This window comes from Kogia breviceps, chromosome 1, assembly GCF_026419965.1.
Source record: "Kogia breviceps isolate mKogBre1 chromosome 1, mKogBre1 haplotype 1, whole genome shotgun sequence".
Lineage (NCBI taxonomy): Eukaryota > Metazoa > Chordata > Mammalia > Artiodactyla > Physeteridae > Kogia > Kogia breviceps.
The window spans coordinates 180562922-180579803 of NC_081310.1; the positions used below are offsets into that span (position 1 = coordinate 180562922).

General features: G+C 38.2%; 1 protein-coding gene across 7 annotated transcripts in view; it reads left to right on the forward strand.

Annotated features, from left to right (window-relative positions):
• Positions 1-5011: 5011 nt before the first annotated feature.
• EYA3 (EYA transcriptional coactivator and phosphatase 3) overlaps positions 5012-16882 on the forward strand; it is a 107588-nt gene continuing 95717 nt past the window's right edge. For 2 of the 7 annotated variants that reach the window (XM_067013820.1, XM_067013829.1), the window contains exon 1: positions 5052-5176. The gene's annotated coding sequence lies outside the window, so the exon portion shown is untranslated. Of the gene's footprint in view, positions 5177-16882 lie in introns of all 7 variants that reach the window. The other 5 variants (XM_059036184.2, XM_067013801.1, XM_067013788.1 and 2 more) reach the window with 5 other exon arrangements.

The window sequence follows — 16882 nt, forward strand, 5'->3', positions numbered from 1 at the left end:
CTGTCAACAGATATTTGGGTTGCTTCTACCTTTTGGCTATTGTGAATAGTGCTGCTAGAAACATGGGTGTGCAAATATCACTTTGAGACTGTGCTTTCAATTCTTTTGGCTATATATTCAGAAGTGGGATTGCTGGATCATATGGTAGTTTGATTTTGAATTTTTTGAGGAACTGCCATACTGTTTTCCATAGCATTTGCACCATTTTACAATCCCATCAACTATCGATTGCTTTTAGAGGCTCAACTATCATGTACATAATAAGATATTGCCTTAAGTACCATGGAGAAGTCAACAGAAACAAAAGCTAGACCATTAGCCTCTCAGATCAATCAGGAGGGTTTAAGTTGATAACTATTACAAAACACTGATTCATTATGTCTTTTTAATGGAAATATATAATTTAGAGAACTTATTTTTAGATAGTTTTAGTGTAATTAGGCTTGTGTTTTGATTTACATTTTGGCTTTTGTTTAGAAAGACATGGCCATAATACTTTTGCACTATTTGAATAGCCTTTCTTTCGTGTTAAAATTTGAATGAAATATTTTAAATCTATAGAAATATTATAGCAAATATCTAGGTAGTTATAACTCGGCTTGAGCAAAACCGTATTTTTAGCATACTTCTTTTTAAAAAAAAATAAATTTATTTATTTATTTACTTTTTGGCTGCCTTGGGTCTTCGTCACTGGGCACGGGCTTTCTCTAATTGCGGTGAGCGGGGGCTACTCTTCATTGTGGTGCACAGGCTTCTCATTGTGGTGGCTTCTCTTGTCGCAGAGCACGGGATCTAGGTGCATGGGCTTCAGTAGCTGTGGCACACAGGCTCAGTAGTTGTGGTGCACGGACTTAGTTGCTCTGTGGGATGTTCCCGGACCAGGGCTCGAACCCGTGTCCCCTGCATTGGCAGGCGGATTCTTAACCACTGCACCACCAGGGAAGTCCCTAGCATATTCCTTGATATCTGTCCCCAGGAGTAGTGCAGTAGGGCAGGAAAAAAAACCGAACAAACATTTCCTCTCTTGCTGACCATGACAGCAAGCACAGTTGTCTGAAGTCAGAGAAAAGAAACTAGTAAATAAATGAATCCATACTTGCTCTTCCTGTAGTTTGAGAGGAATCATGGGCTCTGTAGTCTTGCAGACCTGGATTCATGTCATGGGTTTGCTTCTTGCCAGTTGTGTGACCTTGAGCAAGTTGCTTAACTTATCCCTGCCTCAGTTTCCTCATCTCTAAAATGGAGATAATCATAATATTTCCCAAGCTTGTTGGGAGGATTAAAAGAGAAATATGAGCATTTATATTTTTACTGTGTATGGTAAGTAACACATAGTAAAGCTTCAGTAAATATTAGTAATTACTTGTTTTGTTTATTGAGCACCTACTACATGCCAGTCACTCTTCTAGTGCTGAGAATTCAGCAGTGAACAAGAGAGATATAGACCCCCATGGAGCTTACTTTCTAGTGACAGACAATAAATAAACAAGGTACTTTCAGATAGTGATAGGGACCATGGAGAAAAGATAAGGTATGAGAAGGGGATGGAAGAGCTACTTTAGACAGGAGATAGGGGTCATGGGGGGGCCTGTGTGAAGCCTTCAGAACTGAAATTTAACTGAAAGTAGCAGAAGGAAAAATTCATTGGAAGGTTTGGAGAAGAGTGTTAAAGAGAGCAGAAAGGGTATTTGCTTAGACCCTGAGGCAAGAAAGCTTGGTTTGTACAAGAAGCACAAAGAAGAACAGGATGGCTGTGTGTGAGGGTAAGGGAGGCTGGAAATGACATCAGAGAGTTAGGAAGGGCAGGCCAAGAGGGCCTTGTAGACCATAATAAAGAGCTTGGATTTTATTCTTAAGGGACTGTGAAGACATTGGATGGTTTTTATTGATAGTAGATCCAGCATTCTTTGCTCTGGGGAGGTATTTGTGTGCTTTCTTGAGGTGTGTTTTAGAATTATGTGTATGTATATGCTTTAGGAATAACTTTTCTGGGGATACCACATTAGTTACTCATGTACTCCCCCTGGTGGAGTTGGTGGCTCAGCTTGCATGGTTTTGGATGAGCAAAAGCAAAGTAAATGAGCAATTGATCCTTTCAGTCAACAAACATTTATTGGGTGCTCTCCACATGCAAGGTTCTGTTCTGGTACTGAAATACATCTGTGAACAAAACAGACATACATGCGTGCCCTCATGGAGCTAACATTCTTGTGGGGGGAGGAAGGGGAGGGCAGTGGGGGTGGGGGTGAGATGTTAAACCAAATTCACTAGCAAATTGTTGGACGGGAAAATGTTATTATAGCAGAATTGTGAGGGAACTGGGCTAGGAAGTGCAGGAAGGATGGTAATACTGTAATTTTTTTTAAACATCTTTACTGGAGTATAATTGCTTTACAATGGTGTGTTAGTTTCTGCTTTATAACAAAGTGAATCAGCTATACATATACATACATCCCCATATCTCCTCCCTCTTGTGTCTCCCTCCCACCCTCCCTATCCCATCCCTCTAGGTGGACACAAAGCACCGAGCTGATCTCCCCGTGCTATGCGGCTGCTTCCCACTAGCTATCTATTTTATGTTTGGTAGTGTATATATGTCCATGCCACTCTCTCACTTCGTCCCAGCTGACCCTTCTCCCTCCCCGTGTCCTCAAGTCCATTCTCTACGTCTGCATCTTTATTCCTGTCCTGCCCCTAGTTCTTCAGAACCTTTTTTTTTTTTTAAGATTCCATATATATGTGTTAGCATACGGTATTTGTTTTTCTCTTTCTGACTTACTTCACTCTGTAGGACAGACTCTGGGTGCATCCACCTCACTACAAATAACTCAGTTTCGTTTCTTTTTGTGGCTGAGTAATATTCCATTGTATATATGTGCCACATCTTTATCTATTCATCTGTTGATGGACACTTAGGTTGCTTCCATGTCCTGGCTATTGTAAATAGTGCTGCAATGAACATTGTGGTGCATGACTCTTTTTGAATTATGGTTTTCTCAGGGTATATGCCCAGTAGCAGGATTGCTGGGTCATACGGTAGTTCTATTTTTAGTTTTTTAAGGAACCTCCATACTGTTCTCCATAGTGGCTTATCAATTTACGTTCCCACCAATAGTTCAAGAGGGTTCCCTTTTCTCCACACCCTCTCCAGCATTTATTGTTTGTAGATTTTTTGGTGATAGCCATTCTGACCGGTGTGAGGTGATACCTCACTGTAGTTTTGATTTGCATTTCTCTAATGATTAGTGATGTTGAGCATCCTTTCATGTGTTTGTTGGCAATCTGTATATCTTCTTTGGAGAAATGTCTATTTAGGTCTTCTGCCCACTTTTGGATTGGGTTGTTTGTTTTTTGGATATTGAGCTGCATGAGCTGCTTGCAAATTTTGGAGATTAATCCTTTGTCAGTTGTTTCATTTGCAAATATTTTCTCCCATTCTGAGGATTGTCTTTTAGTCTTGTTTATGTTTTCCTTTGCTGTGTAAAAAGCTTTTAAGTTTCGTTAGGTCCCATTTGTTTATTTTTGTTTTTATTTCCATTTCTCTAGGAGGTGGGTCAAAAGGGATCTTGCTGTCATAGAGTGTTCTGCCTATGTTTTCCTCTAAGAGTTTGATAGTGTCTGGCCTTACATGTAGGTCTTTAATCCATTTTGAGTTTATTTTTGTGGGTAATACTTTAATTTTCAATATAGTGTTAGGAAAGTTCTCATTGAGAGGGTGACATTTGAACCAAGATGTAAAGGAAGTGATAGCGTGAAAGATGCAGTTATCTGGAGGAAGAGCATTCTGGGCGGACGGATCAGCAAGCACAAATACCCTGAGTCTATGTGCAGGTTAGAAGAATAGCAAAGAGGCCCATGTGCCTTGAAAAGAGGGATAATGGAAAGAGTAGGAGATGAGGTTATTTGTACTGGGGGGGTGTCAAGTCTTGAGGGTCCTCTAGGCTTATGCAGGATTCTGGTTTTCACTTTGAAATAGGAATCCACTGGAGGAGGAACCTGATCTGATTAAGGTTTTAACAGGAGCCCACTGCTGCTGTGTTAATAGACCCTGGAAGGGCAAGTGTATAAAAGCAGCAAACGGCCACACATTAACTGTGGCTTATACTAACAGAGGCAGTAAATAGTCGCAATCTGGACAGATTTTAAAGGTAGATCCTGCAAAATTTAGATGTATGGTGTCAGAGAGAGTAGTCAAGGATCTCGGTAAATGATATTACTTAGTAAATTGTCATAGGAAAAGGTGATCAAAGAAGAGACAGCCAAAAAATGTAGGAAAAAAACGTACTTTAGAGGTGTATCAACTAATAGCATTTATTTTTTCTGGATTTTGTGTTATTTATGAAATTTTAAAAACTTGTGATTTGTGATTTCTTCGCTAACACTAAAGATTCAATTTTAGACCTAATATTGTATTTGTAATTGTGGGTTTCCTTAAAGAGAGCCCCCGAATTGAATAAACTTCAGGCCCCCACAAAACCTTAATTCAACCCTGCTCCTTTTCCATATTAGGGTAGTAATTTAACATTAACGAAGCATTTAAAAACCTTGTTTCTGATAAAATTATTACATAAAATATTATGCATGAAACAGAAGTTAACTGGAAGCTCAATACAATATTAGGAATAAACTAATACCGGAATAAAACCATCACCTTGGGCTAGCCTCCCCTCCAAGTGCTTTCCAGAATTTCCTAGCGATTCTTCCTCCCACAGTTTTTCTAAATCTACCAAATACGTCCAACATTTCACTTTCGCTTTAGAGAGACAGGAATTACACGCAACTTAAAATACCTTCTTGAAACATGAGTGCTGAGTACTTTTTTTTTTGCCGGGGCTGCTTGGGCCTCAGTGGTACCTAGGCGCCACATGAACCAACTTTCCCGCCCCAAGCATCACCGAGAGGCCAGCAGGGCCGTAACCAGGGGCGGGGCCACGAGAAGGCCGAGTGGGCGGGGTCTAGGCGCTTCTCTGCCCCTCCCCATGAGGCCTGACACATGCGCCCAAAGGCTTCTGTTGGAACGAGGTGTGGATTGTGTGGTGACCCTGGCCGCCAACTTCCGGTTTCTAGGGATGCGCATCCGGGTCACACTTTAGCCGCCGTTTCCTGCAGCCTCTTGGTTCTCCTGTGTGTTTGGACCGGTCCCCATGTCCTGCTGTGGGGCCTCTGCAGCCTTTGGGTGAGTCTCCGCTGCCGACAGGGTCTGAGTGCGGCCGGTCGAGTACAGCCTGTAGAGGGACGGGTCAAGAGTTTTGTCCCGGTCCCTGTGGGTGGGGTGGGGGTTCTCTTTGCCTGTCCCTTGTCCCTGCAATGCTTCCTGAGCTCATTTCATTCCTTCCCCCCCACGCCGGCCTCGCCTCTTTCCCCTCAGCTGAGCCTGTTTTGTCGCCGCTCACCTCTTGCCTTGCTATTTTTCCTCCGCCTCATCCGCCTTTTAAAATCCCTGGTTTCTTGCCTCAGCGCTTCCCTAAACCACTGCCCCTCGGTTTTGCCCCTACTCTCACTTTAGCACCTCTCTTCCCCGACCGTTGATCCTGGGATCTTGCTGTTTTTTCACCCAGCAGGACGGCCCACCTCCTCGTTGTGCGCACCCTGCTCCACTGCGAAACTGAGCCTGTCTCTCTCTGGGGTCCTAGGTCCTGGTTCTCCAACTTTCTTCATCCTTGAGCCCTACCCTTCCCGGGACGAGTAGGTGACATTTGTGCTTCGCCTGGGGTTCTCCCTCCTTTTCTTCGCTAGAGGAGGCCTTTGCCCAAGCCCGGATCTGGGCAGATTTACCTGGCCTGGAAGAAGTTTTCCTTAAGGCGCTGGGTTAGACTGAACTCTGGTAGTTTCCATGGTTAGGGAACAACAAAGGCGTTCCCAGTTCTTCGCTGGAGCACAGTTTTGGGGGCTTTCGCTAGAGCAGGCTAACGGGTCGCAGGCTCTTGGAATTGCTGGCAGATTGGGCTTGTGTCATCTTGTTAATCGACAGGTCATGAGGACGTTGTCGTTTTCTTGTTCTCTATCCCATGAGAATGGATATATGCACAGCTGAGGCAAAAATGCGGATGTTCTGGGATGATCAGCTCTGTTTTCTGCACGGGCTTTACTTAAATAGGACAATTACTATGACGGAGGACAGAGTTTCTTGGGAGATTATTAGCTCCAGATTTTTAAGCTTATTGCCAAAAATTTTAGTGTACTGTTACTGAAAAAATTTCTGCTAAAGAATTCATTATAGTAATTTCGAAGTACATTTTCTTTAGTTGAACTCAGTGTGCATGTGTATCTTTATCTTTGCTTCTTATACATTGTTTCTTCATTGTTACTGTATTGACAAGTTTTCTGTTTTTCTTGTTTCTTCATAGACCAGACATTACATTACTTTATTACTTAGCATATTCTTCTGACTCTTTTTTCTTTACTGTTTTCACCGCCTTAAAACCATCTTTTTCTCATTTTGAGACTTCAGTATATTTCTTAAATGTCTCTGTAGGCTTTTAGTCATCTCTAAAATGAAGGGATTAGTTTTAATAACGGTTAGTGTCCTGTTTTCCAAAATTTTTTATCTGAGGTATATTTTGAGACACAGAGTTGGAAAATTTTTATTTTTGTCTTTTCAGTATTTATGGTGTATGTCTAGCATTTGATTACAAATGTTTTTGTGTGATCAGTTTCTATTCTCATGTAAATTGTGCTCTAAAATTTACTACTTCAGTGAACAGAATAAATACAGCTTTTAGCATATGCTTTTCTTTTGACTAATAAGTTATAGAAAAGTCTCCCTCATTATATGAGACATATACATATGCAAGCATAGCATAGACCTTGGCGTATTCCAAAATTGAGCTGATCCCTTCAGCTATTTTTAGCAAAGGACTTTGGAGCTTGGCCGTATTAGTCCTAGAAGCCACAGAGAAGGACCCTTCTGGTTGGCTTTCAGGACTTATTTCACTGCTGAGGGAAGCCCTTTTGAAACCTCCTTGCTAGTACTTCCTCCCCAGCACCTACATTGGAAACTCTAGCTTCTGTTCATCCTGGCCTTATCATTTCCCAATCTTTAAAAACTAACCCCAATGACTATGGGCTGACACTCTATGTTTTCTTACCTCCAGGCTGGTTCTTTTTTTTTTTTTTTTTTTTGTAAATACCCATATTTGGATTGATGCAAGGCCCTCTTGCAACCTTTTTGATTTCTGAACTTTTTACTTCTTCAGCATATCTGTTTAAATCTAGATTGATTTCTGTAGTTCACAGCTGGAGGGAACCTTAAGCGTTCAGACTTATCCCTTTATTTTACAAAATACGGAAATCAGGGTTTAAATTGGTGGTGTTTTCCCCAAGGTCATTTTCCACAAATAAGTCCTGTTCATGTAAAGAAACGGGTTTTAGTTCTTTCAAAGCTGTAGGCTGGAGAGCACAATATTGTATTTAGTGGTTCATTTCAATAAATTTATGTCATAGGAATAAACGTTTTAGGTTAAGAAATCTATGATGCAGAATTTAAAATTCAAGGCTGAAGTCATTTTGCCTTTAAAGAGGGACTCCAGAAAGAAACTGTGTTGTACACAAATCGAAATTGAGAAGTCTTAGACAGTCTCTTTCTCTCTCTGTTTTCTTCTAAAATCTCTTTGGCCTATTATGATACAAATTCTGCATAAAAGCTCTTACATGAAATGAACATCCTGTGGTCTCATTGGAGCAGTTGTATTCATGGTCCTGTTTGTACAGAACAGTGATAGACTTTCTGATTACTGAAAAGCCTACACCTCTTGCTTAGCTGCCAAAGGAAAAAAAATATCACTAGAGACAACATAGTGTATGTGTTTTTAAAGCTCAGGAGAGGAATGACTGTCGGTTTTCTATAAAAATTTCTGCTTTAGTTTGGCAAAGTCTTAGTTTGTAACCCTGATGGCTCAATTTAAAATACATTTATGCATATTAGTTTTATGCCTGCAGGGTTTTTTTGTTTGATTTTGTTTGATTGTTATTTTTTGTCATTTTACTTGCTACTTTACTTTACTTTACTTTTTTTTTTTTTTTTTTTTCCGGTACGCGAGCCTCTCGCTGTTGTGGCCTCTCCCGTTGCGGAGCCTGTCGGACGCGCAGGCTCAACGGCCATGGCTTACGGGCCCAGCCGCTCCGCGGCATGTGGGATCTTCCCGGACCGGGGCACGAACCCGTGTCCCCTGCATCGGCAGGCGCACTCCCAACCACTGCGCCACCAGGGAAGCCCCTGTTTTACATGTTTTAATTTTTATCCTTGAACCCTAGGATATGTTTTAAGGAAAATTCAGTTTTAAAAATTTTTAATTTTTACAGTGTCCTGGTCATTTGTACTTTGCGGTATGATGGTTTCTGTGATCTGCCTAAGTCACCCCATGACTTCATTCTTTTTGTTTTGTTTACAGACAGAAGGCTCATAGAACTTCTTTTTTGGTAGTTGTCTAAAAGATTTTGTGTTCTGCATATAATAGCAGGATATTTTAACTTCTTTGTGATTTAAATGGAGGAAGAATAGTTCAGAATTGTTCAACATAGAATATAGTTCAACATAGAAATAGTTCCAAATGTATTTAAGGATATTAAGAATAGTTTTTTTTCCCATACATTCATTTAATTGGGTTTATACCAAGGGACCGAATTGTAATATTTATAGTAAAGTGAAAAATATGTGGACTTTTTTTTTTTTTTTATGTGGACTTTTAATCTGCGGATTAACTTAAAAATACAGGTGCATGTTCTTGTACAGAATATATGGCTTAAGCAAAAACTGCCTTATTGATATGTTTTATTGGCAGAGAACACAGCAAACAGTAGCGACATGATCATCTTGATATTTTTATTTGATCCCATTAACCTAAGTCCTAGGGTATCTAATTATTAAATGTAGAAATAATTAGGGTATTTTCTCTATTATTTATAGTATATTAAAAAGGATATTTGAAATATGGGCTTCATAAAATTTATCTTTGCTATTTTCCCCTTTTAAATATGTAGTAGTATTTTAAACCAGAAGAGGAACTGTAGATAGTGCTGACTTATTGTAAGTTAATTAACAGATTAGCCCAAGGCGGTCAGTGCTTAATATCTTAAATATCTTGCTACAGATTGTGTTGGATGCACTTTAACTTATTAGCTTGGTTAATATTTGTACTAGTTAGATTTGTTTTTATTCCCTAGGAAATAAAAACAAATAGTTTTATAGTAGTTAGGAAATAGTAATAATCTTTGTAATACATTCCTTTCAGCAAATTTTTTATGGATACCTACTATGTACAGTTATATTACATATATAGACAGTTCATATGAACTAGGTGACGTTATACAAGGCTGACATTTACACTTAGATTCTGAATTTGACTTTATTTGTATATATCTGAATTAAACTATAAGACTAAACATAACCTGCATCACTAGGGTGTAGGGGAAAAAAAAGACAGCATATTAGAATGAAAATAAGCTTTAATCCTAAGAAGGTGTCAGTTCTTATCAGTACAATGGCATATGATTTTTTTAACTAGATTTTATGATTTTCAAAACACTCAGTGATTTCTTTTCATTATTTGAGTTTAAGGTTCTTGCATTAATCTGTATCACAGCTTAATTAATATAAATAAAGTCATATTCTTTATACATACAATTAAATAATTTTCATTTGGGAAACTTTTTCACAACTGAACTGTAAAAATCTGTAGTGGTAAAGCAATAATTTTTTTTTTAAAGCACATTTTGTGTAGCACTTACTCTGTGCCAGGAATTACCAAGTGGCTTACATATAGTATTAACGCTTTAATCCTTACAACACTATGAAGTAAGTACTATATTTATCTCCATTTACAAATGAGAAAACCAAGGCACAGAAGTTACACAATTTGCCCAAAGTAACACAGCTAGTTGGCAGGAGAGGTGGATTTGAACTTAGTTTTTCTAGCTCCAGAGTTCATGACCTTTTTGTACAAAGTTCTACTAGTTTAATGATTTCTTCCTTCATAGGTTAAAACAGTTAAAGAATCCAATTTCTCTGAAACACAGAAGAATACTGCATTTGGTTGGGAACTTTAGAGAGGGGTTTTACCTGGTCCTTTTATAAATGCTGGCTTAAGGCAAATTGCAAACCCTTTACTACCTAGGTTTCTTAGATGGCAAAAACCACCTATTAAGAAAGCAAGTAATATCCATATCCTTCCCTTAAAAAAATTATCATATGGAAGTTAATTACTTTTGAGTTATTTGGAGAAAAGGCAGTTTATTTAATAAAATGCATTCTGTGTTACTAAAATGTTTACCCCTTGACATTAATTTTTTCCCTTTATCTGATTTGCAGAATATTAAATAAATTTATGTAATAGTCTTGAACTCTGAAATCTTACTGTCCCCAATATGAATTTAACAACTTTGAAATATAAAACAGAGGACTAAAGCTGAAATTTCTGACTTACCTCTAGTCTCATTTCGAGATTTGAAATATTTCAGAATTTAACAACTTTGAAATATAAAACAGAGGACTAAAGCTGAAATTTCTGACTTACCTCTAGTCTCATTTCGAGATTTGGAAATTTGTACAAAATTAAGTGCATCCATTTCTTTAGGACTACCATGTTTAGAGTAATATATTTAAATTAGTCTTATTATTTTCACTTTAGAAAAGAGGAGGTGTACTTTCATAAAACAATTCCTTTTTAAATAAAAATGCAAATAATCATTTAGAATATTGTTAATCATATTACTATTACTCTTTTGTACTTTTATAATTTCCAGATTTAAAAGTTTTGTTGCATCTCTAAGGGAAGGAGATGATTTTATATCAGTTGAGTACAGCTTAATGGAAGAGCCTGGGACTTTACATGTGATGAGAAGTTATTTTTCTGAGTATTTTTGAATACAATTGAGAATCATGGAATCTGGTTAACAAAAAAACTACCATTGTTTCTGGTCAGAAGTGACACTTGGTTAGGGATACTACTTACTTTCATTCTTATATACTATTAACCCCCCTTTATTAATTCAGACATGTTAATTAAGTGCACTGATTTTTAATAGTAGCTTTTGTCTTGAATTTTTTTTGCTCTGTCGGAAAAGTATTGTTATTGAGGTGAAAAGTGTAAGCTTTGCTATGATGATTTACTTACTGGTATTTAGAATGTTCTTTACTTTGATTTAAACATTTGATTTTTATTTCAGAAGCAACTCTCTTTTATACGTGGGTTTGATAATCAGTTTATTTTCTAAAATTTCAATAGTTTCCTTTCACCTGAAATTTAATAATGTAGCAATTACTGAATTTAGGAAAATTGGCAGTTTGTTGCTATCAGCACTGTTACTATGGGAATAAATTAGAATGATTAGCTCTTAGGTGGAATTGAATTTATTCTTTAGTTTCCATAGTAGTTGAAAAAGATTTAGGTCAGATTCACCTGTTGTTCCTCCTTTTTTCAAAATAAGAGGGCATTTTAATTTAGCACACGATGTTAATTTTTTCCTACTAGATTGATTATATTAATATGATAATCTCACTCTCTTTACTGACAGCATAATCCAAAATGCGTGTGTATGGTTTTTTTCTTGAAATATTTCAGAATTTAGAAAACATTTTAGGATATAAAATAGTACATACATGTCTTATTAAAAATCATACCCTAGTAATCAGTGTGTTATTACTTCACTGAGTTTTTCAAATCTGTTTTTCCTTTTCATCAATTCTTAACTTTGCTGTAGGTTAGGAAGCAGTAATTAGATAACATTAAAAAATAAGTGTTCTTGAGAGTGAGTGCTAGAGCTTTTGCTTATGCACCATCTGTCATATTGGTGTGGTATTTAATAGCTAGATGAACTGAAAATCTTTGCTTTGTCTCATTTCTGTTTATCTCCTGTTAGTAATATTTATTTAGTGTTTGTACCTCTCATTCAGTGAAATTGTTGTTTATTTGAAATAACTATGGTAAACTATTGATTCTTACCCAGATGGTTCCTTTTTCCTTTTTTGTTCATTTTCAGAGGCTTGCCTTTAAAAAACTAATTTAGAGAACCACTAAAACTTTGAGTGTTCTTTCATATGTAGCTTGAAGTGGATATTTTCCTCCTTTTTGACTGGTCAGTTTTTTTATTTTTAATTTTTAAAAAATATTTATTTTGGCTGCACGGGGTCTTAGTTGCAGTGTGCGGGATCTTTAGTTGTGGCATGCGGAATCTAGCTCCTTGACCAGGGGTCAAACCCGGCCCGCCTGCATTGGGAGCACGGAGTCTTAACCACTGGACCACCAGGGAAGTCCCTGGTCAGTTTCTTAAAATCTTTGGGTAAAATGGCATTCAAATTTTTTTGATCACAACCCACTATAAGATGCATTTTTCATTGTCATCCAGTACTTATACACATATATGTATATATTAGTATTTAAAATTGAAACATGTTTCATGAAACAATATTTATTTTTACTATTGGTGATGCATTGTAATGTTTTCTATTCTATTTTGTTTAATTGCATTTCATTCAAAACAAACTGTTGGTATCCACTAAATGGATATGATAACCCAGTAAGGTGTTGAACCTGCAGTTTGAAAAATTCTAGTGACTGCTAGATTTTTTCCAATATTGTTTTTTGGGAGTTGGAGATGTTTGGGTTTGTTAGTTTTTTTTTTTTTCACTGAAATATATCTTGATTTTCTTAATCTTTTAGCCTAAATAATTGTGCAGAACAGTTGAGAGAGGGAGACCCTGTTGCCCCAATTATTGTTACTGTCACCTCTGTCCTTTACTCTGTCGAGGCACATCATTTAAAAAACTGCAGTGTTACAGAATCATGAGGTTGACGACGCTTGGTCATGTGTAGAGCTTTTATCATTAGAATCTTTTTCTAGTTTCATCTAACAGTCAAAGTTTAGTTTGATTAAGTTCCTTTCACAAACCTTGCTTCTGCTCTTGGCAACTAGTCAAAAGGTTACAAAGCTGCTTTATTCTGCTTTTTTCTGGCCCCATTCCAGTCTTTGTAAACCAAGAAAAGAGAGCCAAGGAGTGAAGCAGTTTGTTCCTGTGTATATAGTCAGGTGAAAGTAACACAACTGAAGAGTCATTAGGATTTGTTACAGTGGACTATATTTATTTATTATCCTGATTCATTTCCTGTAATCATAAAGGGGGAAAGATGGTAGAGATATCAACAGTTCCTAGCATATCACAGCTATTAGAGTGAGGCAGGGTCAGCAGGCATACACTACTGTTTTTACCACTACCTCCTCTTAACGCGTAATGAGCACTTACTATGTGCCAGGCACTATTTAAAGCATTTCCCTTGTATTAACTCATATTTATTTGAGAGGCCTGGGAGAAGAACGAGAATGAGAAAGAATAAAGAAGAAAACTGGCTTTCTTAGTATCTTCTCATTACCTGGCTTGTGAGTTCTGGCTATTGGTGACTGTAGCATGACATAGCATACATTTTTTAAAAATTAATTAATTAATTAATTATTTTTGGCTGCATTGATTATTTTTGGCTGCATTGGATCTTAGTTGCTGTGCACAGGCTTTCTCTAGTTGCGGTGAGCGGGGGCTACTCTTCGTTGCGGTGCACGGGCTTCTCATTGTGGTGGCTTCTCTTGTTGCGGAGCACGGTCTCTAGGCATGCAGGCTCAGTAGTTGTGGCTCACGGGCTTAGTTGCTCCGTAGCATGTGGGATCTTCCCAGACCAGAGATCGAACCGGTGTCCCCTGCATTGGCAGGCGGATTCTTAACTACTGTGCCACCAGGGAAGTCCCAGCATACATTTTTAACTTGGTCGGCTTTTTAAAATCATTAGACCTGTCTGTGATGTTCTGTACTGAGGCACGAAGCTATGGTTTAAAACCTCAGGCTTTGAAGCTAGGCTGCCTGGGCTTGAATTCCAGGTTGGTGAGTTATTAGGTATATGACCTTGTTTGAGTTACTCTCTACACTTCAGTTTTCTCATCTGTAAAATGGTGGTAATAGTAAATAGTACATATCTTATAGATTTATTGAGAGGATTAAAGGAGTTAATATATATGTAAAGTACTTAGAACAGTGCCTGACCCATAAAAAATATTACATAAATGTTAACTATTAATAACTTACAACTCACAGTTGGATCTCCTGAAAGTATTTGTGACCATGATGCATTCATATTTGCTAAGTAACAGGACGTGATTTATATTCAATGTTTTATTGCCCAGGAGCTTGAAAACAGCTTTCCTTGAGAACTTGGAAGGAAGTTCTTGTGCAGAGTGTTGGAATCAAAGCCAGGGACAAAGAGTATCAGCTACAGGCCCAACTTGTTTAATCTGCCACAGGAATCTCTTGTTATTTGGACCTTACCTTTTTTGTTGTTGTTGGGTTTTGTTTTGGTTTTTTTTTTAAGTTTTTTTTTTTTTGATGTGGATCATTTTTAAAGTCTTTACTGAATTTGTTACAGTATTGCATCTGTTTTGGTTGTTTAGCCTTTGGCTGTGAGGCATGTGGGATCTTAGCTCCCCCACCAGGGATTGAACCTGCACCCGCTGCATTGGAAGGTGAAGTCTTAACCACTGGACCTCTAAGGAAGTCCCTGGACCTTGCCTTTAATAATTTTAATATTTTGCCCTTTGAAAAACTAAGAGGAACTAGTTAATGAATTGACTTTCACTCAAGACCACATTTCTGTCCTGAGTCTGTTTAGCTTATATCTAAGATATTTCTTTATTTTATTTTTCTTTACCCGTTATATCATCCTAACTATGTGCCAGACACTATTCTAAGAGCTTTATAGATATTAACTCATTTAAACCTAAGACAAACTTATGAGAAAAACACTAATTATTATTTTTACCATTTTACAGATGAAGTAAATGAGGCTCAGAAAAGTTAAATAACTTGTCTAAGCTCCCAACCACTCATCAGTGCCAGAACTGGGATTTGAACCTAAGAGTCAGACTCCAGAGTTCATGCTTCAAGCTTGCCAGGCCTGCCTCTTACAGAGATGAATTATGTTGAAAAGGGTAAAATAGCAAGTGTTAAAACTTACTTTACTGTTCTTTACTCTGTGTACTGAGTGACAGCACTGAAATTATGTCTGATGGTGTTTTGGCTGATGGATTTTTGAAGGAATAAATAAATTCAAAGTAAAATATTAATAAAAGATCTGTACCTAGATTTTATAGTTCTGACAGCTTAAAGAGATGCATTTCAAAAGACTCAGTTCTGGGCTTCCCTGGTGGCGCAGTGGTTGAGAGTCCGCCTGCTGATGCAGGGGACACGGGTTCGTGCCTCGGTCCGGGAGGATCCCACATGCCGCGGAGAGGCTGGGCCCGTGAGCCGTGGCCGCTGGGCCTGCGCATCCGGAGCCTGTGCTCCACAACGGGAGAGGCCACAGCAGTGAGAGCCCGCGTACCACATAGCGTGAAGTAAGTTTTTTTCAAATACTGGAGAGTGGATTGATAGATACATGTGATGGATAGATAGAATGCTATATAGAATTTTGACTTTAGAAAATGGGTAGTATAGACATTTATAGAACATTCATGTTGGAGTATACCATGTGTCAGGCCACAGCACCTATAGAAAAAAATGTGATTCTCTTAGAAATGTTAACTTTAGATTAAAGGAGGGTGGAGATAAAGTTTTGGAGGCTGAGAGTTCTATGGAGTCTGGATCTCCGTGCATTAGAGAAACTCATATGCTTTGTGACTGACACATTACTAAAAACTGAAGAGAGGTCCAAAGAGCGTTGGAAGGAATGTAGTAGAACTGTTGGATTTTTATTAAGGTCATTTTGACACTCTAATTCAGATGAACTCATTCCTTCTCAATACTTTATACTGTGGTTTTGGAGTTTTCCCTGTGGAATGCTATCTCCCAATTTTATTGGAAGCTTGTGGGGAAAAGTTTGCGTTAAATTTTTTTTTTAATTTATTTTATTATTTATTTTTGGCCGCGTTGGGTCTTAGTTGCTGTGCATGGGCTTTCTCTAGTTGCAGCGAGCGGGGGCTACTCTTTGTTGCGGCACACAGGCTTCTCATTGCGGTGGCTTCTCTTGTTGTGGACTACGAGCTCTAGGCGCACGGGCTTCAGTAGTTGTGGGACACGGGCTCAGTAGTTGTGGCTTGCGGGCTCTAGAACACAGGCTCAGTAGTTGTGGCACACAGGCTTAGTTGCTCCATGGCATGTGGGAACTTCCCGGACCAGGCTTGAACCTGTGTCCCCTGCATTGGCAGGCGGATTCTTAACCACTGCGCCACCAGGGAAGCCCTGTGTTAATTTTTATTAAGGATAATTTTACAGACAACTTCAAAGGATGATTTTTCCAAGAAGTAAGGTTAGAAATTGTAAAAACAGTTCTTTTTGGAGAATCTATTCCTGATAAAATATCCTTTCCTGGTAAGAATTTGGTACAGCCTAAATGTATTTTTAAAAAAATTCTTAGTAAGTTCTGATAGTATTCTCTTTAGTGTAAAGTTGCTATAAATATTCCTGCAGCTGACAGTACCATGATGTGTTAGTCATGCCTCCCAAATAAAGTAGCCAGAAGAATTCACCAACTTTACCACAGTCAGTTGTTTGGGCTGTTTATTTATGGAGGGAGTTAACCAACATGGTGATGGCTTTTGTCCTTCCAAAGGAAGTCCAGCAGAGAAGGTGTGGTTGTTTGCAGTTTTTTTGGCCACAGAAATGTGATTTGTGCTGATGCCTGAACTGTGAGAGCTAAAAGGCTCTCTTAGGGTTACTTTCAAGGGAGCCTTAAAGGAGGTCAGTTGCGTGCAGGTCTGCTGGATATTTGTGTCTACTTAGCAGGACTCTTGAGTACAGAGGACTCTGAGTGAATGTGTTAGTAGATAAGTTAGGTAAGTTTTTTTAAAGGTAGTACTTGACAAAGATTGCCATCAGCTGATAGACTTCAGTGAATTTCTGAAAGATAGA